Below are 6000 nucleotides of genomic sequence, written 5' to 3'. Positions count from 1 at the left end.
CAGAGCATTGGACACGACTGAAGTGACTGACCAACAACAAAATGAGACAATCAGGCTGTCCCCCTCCTGTTCCTAGATCTGCTATTTTATAATCCTATGAAGACTTGTATAAGCTAATGTGGAGAGAATTTAGCAAGACTAGCAGAACAATTTTACTTGATGTTCACATTAACATAAAAGAAAACAACTCTGATCATTGCAGTGACTTTAATATGTTGACAATGAACATGCCTCTTGTCTCTCAGCAGAGAGGTGGTGGAATATAGATGCAGAATGAGTGAAAAAAAATCATTTGCAGTCAATGTATTAATTTGTTTTTCTTAACAGCTCTTTCTTACTAGCAAGTTTGTATTGGATGGTACAGGAATCATTGGAAAGCTGACAGTGATATTTTGGTTTTGTTCTATTTTTTTTCTTGAAAGATCAACAATTAAATATTTTAAAGCTGCTTATTAATAGAGAATCATCACCTCGACTGGTCATAGGGTCCGTTCTATTTCCACTCATACCTGGTTAGAATAACATTATCCAAATGAAAAACAAAAGTAGCAAAATAATTGATTTCATTGGGCAGCTGGTGAGTGAATGGTAAACATTTTCCGTTTCCAACATTTGTTGAAGTTAAGTTTTTATTACTATTTTTTCAACCTACAAAGGAGGGTTGGCAGAGTGGGGTGTGGTGAGGTGGGGGGGAGAGACAGATGGTATCATTTGCAAAAGGAAAGCTGAGAAATTACACATATATCTTTCAGCTTTGTGGCAAATCTGATGCCAAAATTCTTGCTTGAAGTGTGTAGTGAGATATATGAACAGTGGAGTACCAGAGAGGGCAAAATGTGCCAGTGGAGTGCAATGCAATAAATTGCCGTTTGTTGATCCAGAGGAAGGGCATGGGAGCTATTACACTTTGGCAGCTATTTTATTTTTCCCTTCTGGAGTTTCAGACCTGTCTTGTACACTGAGATGGGTTTCATCTGGTTAGAACTTGTGCTGTATTTAAACTTCCTTCACATTTGCGGAACTCCAAAATAAATAAATAATTAAATGAAAAACCCCCCTCACAGCCCACAACACACTGAAATGATGTTGGGGGTGGGAGAGGGGCAGTAATTGTGCCCGGATAATGTTGTCATACTTTGTAAAGCCTTTAATGCTGGAATTTATTTATTAATGATGCATGGGTTATTACCCACCATCTGTCTTGTGTTAGCAGTGGGCTGTTTCAGATTATGGTAATGTGTTTCTGATTTGAGTTGTGTTGAAAGCCAGAACAAGGCAGCTCATGTGCAGTCCTCTTTGAGGCCTGCTGTTTTCAATTCCTCTTCACAGAATGGGCTTTTATTTGATTTGTTATGGGGATTTTTTCTTCTGTTGCCAAAACAGCTGCAAGCCTGGAAGGGAATAAGACACAGGGCCACATCAAACTTGTTAGCTCGTAAAAGAAACAGAATGTTCCAGGAACCAAAAAAAAAAAAAAAGGAGGGAGGGAGAGAATGAAAAGAAAGATGGGGAGAGAAAGAGGAGGGAGTTTTAATGGCATATTTGCTTGGCTTTCATATCAAGGATAAATCAAGAGATGCTTTGCTATTATAAGTGGCATTAATCAGATTGTTATGTTTTTAATTTATTGGGCCAGTTCACACTGAAACCAGGCTCTCTTTTGAAGAGATCCAATAGTCTTTATGCTAGTGCAAAGCAATCAAATAAAAACCTTCCCCCCCCAAAAAAAAGCTAGGTTTCTTCCCCCACCCATCAAAGAAAAACACCCAATAAAAAAGTTACTGTTTTTGATGTAGTTAGCAGGCTAACGCTTGTCCTTGACTGAGAAAAATAGAAATAACTAACAGATTCTCCCCTTCCTTCTTTCTATTTCCTTTTCTTTCACTTTGTTTCAGATAGGCAAATTATATTTCTAGAGCTAACTAAGCAAGTAGAGAGATTATTCTCTTTTCCCAAAACTAGATTTGTGGGAAACTTTTAGTTTAGCTTAGTAACAGCTATAGTAGGGCTATCGTGTTCTCTTAAACAGAATAATGTTTAGAAAGACTTTTAGTTCATGGCAAAACACTTAAGGTCAATAATACTATTTTTTTTAACTGGTAGGTCACTGGAAGCAATTTTTTTTTCCATAAAGAAAGAGCTAAAGTCTGTTTCTGAAACAGGGATTGACAACAGGATCTTTTTTGCTCATGTCTCTTTGGGAAACAAAACTAACAACTACCCCACCAAAAAAAAAAATCATGGCGTGTAACCAGACCTCTCAAATAACAACCAAACTAATAATATTAAGGGAATTCAAGAACTTACTTTAAATGTACTGGCTAAATTTCCATCCAATTCATATTACGCACAGATTAGTTGTTTTTGGAACAGTGAGATATATTCATAGTGAAACCCAAAACCATGTGAAACTCACTTGGAGTTCAATCTGAATGTAAAACTTAAGCTGGCCAGGTTTTGGTCAAATTGTATTTTGGAGCTTATGAAACATTTGTCAAAGTTGCAAGTGCATTTTAGTGTGACTAGCATGTTCTTGGTCTGTTCTTTTTTTCTTCTTCTTCTTTAGAAAGCTTGTATCCTAACACTTAAAAGGTTGCAGTTCATTATTTAAAAAAAAAAAATTGAAGTAAAATCATAAAGTTGATCTATAGAGTCCCTGATTTGCTGAGTCTAGCCCCTGGTCAAAAGGAAGGCCATGATCTAACTTATATTAGAGTAACTAATGAAATTGTTGGAAATAAGTGCCTAGCAAAGTCTTTTCTTTTAGATCTGGAATTGCTGTTCCTCTAAGTGACCGGGATATATTTTGGTTATGAAAGGGAAATTTGTTGGAATAGAGATAAACAGGGCTAATACCATATCACTGAAACCACACATTTCAATTTGTTCCTGTCTTTTAAAAGTGTCTTTAGTGATCTTTTTTCATCCCAGTTATTCTTATTAATCATTATTCCCCTATACTCCTCTGTAGCCAGTGTCCCTACTGCCCCCATGCTAAGCTTATTTCTACAGGATTTCCTTCTTTATGTTTTTCCTCCTGATAGGAATATACTCAGCTCTTCCGCTTTGTTTAATTCTATACCTCATCCACTTATAGTGGATAGATAGCCACACACACACACACACACACAAGCACACACACAACTTTGTAAGCTTGAATATGCTATGTAAGTGTTGGCTATTTTTGTTGTGGCTGTTATTCCATGTATTCTCTTGAGAATTGCAATCAACACTTTCCTCTTCCTGGTTTGATTAGGCAGCAGGGCATATTTACAAAATTTGGAATCAGGATTTGGTTTCAGAGCATCAGTTTGTGCATCAATGAAATGGAGTTGTTGAAGATCTATCTAGAATTCTAGATGATCTCTCTAAAACCTTTTCTAGCCCTAAATCTATGATGATAAAATAGCAGAGTGCAAGCTACTCGGTAGGCTTTGTATTAATTACTTTGGTAAATCACATTACAGAAGGATATACATTTAGACAACATTTTCATCATCATTTTAATGCTTTATTTTTTAATGTATCAGAATGCCAAAAAGCCTATAAAATACCACAATTAACTAAATGTAGAAAGAGTTCCAAAAGAAACCATGTGAATTTTAAATGAGAAGTGTCACAAAATAGTTAAGAAGAGTGGAAAGTGGTTTCCAGAAGATAATTTCATCTATGTACAAATCATTTATTGTTACCTTATTCAGTTAACAGATAATTTTAGAGAAAACAAAAAATTTTTATCAGAGTCCAGGTAAATGTGGAAAATTTTTTTTTAAAAATCTGTAATATTTAAAAATGTTAACTGCTTTTCCTCTGATATACAGAGGTGTAGTGACATTTCTTCCTTTAGGTTAATTAATGAAGGGCTAGGAAGGAGGGTAGACATGGATTTGAAGTGAAGTACAGTAAAACACCAAATTAACATGTGTAAAGGCTACTAGATTTGGACTCATATTTTTACTCTTCCATATAGTACCTTATTTAATTTTCCCTCTTTCTTTTTTTTTTTTTGGAGAGGGGAAGGCTGGGTAATTGGGGTTAAGTGACTTGCGCAATGTCACATGGCTAGTTTTTGTGCTAAGTGTCAGAGGTTGGATATGAACTCAGGTCCTCCTGACTCCAGGGCTGGTGCTCTACTCACTGCGCCACCTAGACGCCCTGACCTTATTTATTTCAAACAGTTTGCTTACACTTTATCGACTTCAGTTTCTTCTCAATTTTCAAGACCTTTAGCCTCAGTTCTATCAGCAACAGAGAAGTATAACTAGGAGTATTACTGAGATGAACAACATAGAATCCACTCATAGTCAGTCAATGAGCTTTTATTTAGCACATGCTATATGTACCAGTGTGCAGCTAAGAGACACAACAGATAAAGAATCAGGTGTTCAAGACTTGAGTTCAAATCCAGCCTAAGACACTTACTTGTTCTGGGATCCTGAGAAAATCCCTTAACCTCTGTTTTCATCAGTTTCCTCATCTCTTAAATAATAGCACCCACTTCCCAGGGTTGTCATGAGGATAAAATGAAATAATATGTGTAAAGTACTTAGCACATAGTAGGCATTACATAAATGTTAATAATTATTATTATTATCTTGTTGTTGTTATTAGTCCCTGACTCCAAGGAATTCGCAATCTCATGGATAGATTCTCATACCTACTTTTGGGGAAAAAAAAAACAAAACAAACAAATTTTAATCTGTTTTCTCTGCTTGTAGACCCTGGTCAGACTAGCCGATCCTTTCCAAATACATCATATGGGAGCTTAAGGAAGTGAACAAAATATTTTGTTTGTGGTAGTTTGGATATAATGGCACACATTTTTCCTTTCCCATTTCTTTCAGTGTTGTTCATGATCATGGCTGTTACACCTTTGAAAAGGCAGTCAAAAGTTTACATTGGCTATTCATTTTCTTCAGATGGTTTGTAAGGTCCAAAGCTGGACACTGTGCTGCCCTGCAGTCAGGAGACAGATTTATCCAATGGCTCTGAGCACCATTGACACAGCTTGCATTCTTGCTCTAAGAACCATGGATCTGAACCTCTCCCAGAACCTGATTCCCCTTTATTAGGAGACACTGCTCAATGTTTTGGGTCTCTATGTAAGTTCTATGGTTAAAGGGAGACCTCAAATTCCACAGGTGGCGCTAAGGAGTCTTGAACTTAGCATAACACACACACGCATACACACACATAGACACAAAATAAATTTGGAAAATGCCAGAGTTGAGCAATCTTTTTTATGAAAATTGGCACATTTACAATTTAAAAGCATAAATTGCGCTCTTCATTTTAGTGGCATTTTTACATTTTCAGAATTATAAATTACTGAAAAGCACTTTGTATTACTTTGGTAAATCACATTACACAAGGATATATATTTAGACAACATTTTCATCATCATTTTAAAGCTTTCTTTTTTAATGTATCAGAATGCCAAAAAGCATATAAAATACCACAATTAACTAAATGTAGAAAGAGTTCCAAAAGAAACCATGTGAATTTTAAATGAGGAGTGTCACAAAATAGTTAAGACTGAAAAGTGGTTTCCAGAAGATAATTTCATCTATGTATGAATCATTTATTGTTACCTATTCAGTTAACAGATAATTTTAAAGAGAGAACAACCAATTTATATGAGAGTCCAGGTAAATATGGACAAAATGAAAATAAAATCTGTAGTATTTAGACATTAACTGCTTTTCCCCTGACATACGGGGGCATGGTGACATTTCTTCCTTTAGGGTAATTAATGAAGGGCTAGGAAGGAAGGAACACATGGATTTGAACTGAAGTACAGTAAAACACCAAATTAACATCTGTAAAAAATTAACATAAATGGGTATTACTTTAAAAAATAGAATACTTAAATGGCATAGAGATAAAAAAAACATTGTAGCCTCATGATAATATGGATTCAATATATAAGGCACATACCCACTTTGGATTCCCTCCAAAGTGCTTAATTTCTGGAAATACCATAAGGACCTGGTTACAACA

At 35.5% G+C, this 6000-nt stretch overlaps 1 long non-coding RNA gene across 1 annotated transcript in view; it reads right to left on the bottom strand.

Moving 5' to 3' along the window:
* Positions 1 to 303: 303 nt before the first annotated feature.
* LOC138143244 (uncharacterized) overlaps positions 304 to 6000 on the bottom strand; it is a 29436-nt gene continuing 23739 nt past the window's right edge. Inside the window, exon 4 of the long non-coding RNA XR_011163645.1 lies at positions 304 to 1391. This is a non-coding gene — a long non-coding RNA (uncharacterized lncRNA). The remainder of the gene's footprint in view (positions 1392 to 6000) is intronic.

Source organism: Petaurus breviceps, unplaced genomic scaffold (assembly GCF_028583685.1).
Source record: "Petaurus breviceps papuanus isolate PSGF00001 unplaced genomic scaffold, PetGlider_PUasm1.0 138, whole genome shotgun sequence".
Taxonomy (NCBI): Eukaryota; Metazoa; Chordata; class Mammalia; order Diprotodontia; family Petauridae; genus Petaurus; species Petaurus breviceps.
Note: the sequence above shows the minus strand (reverse complement) of the source record. Positions and strands in the feature narration are given on the sequence as shown.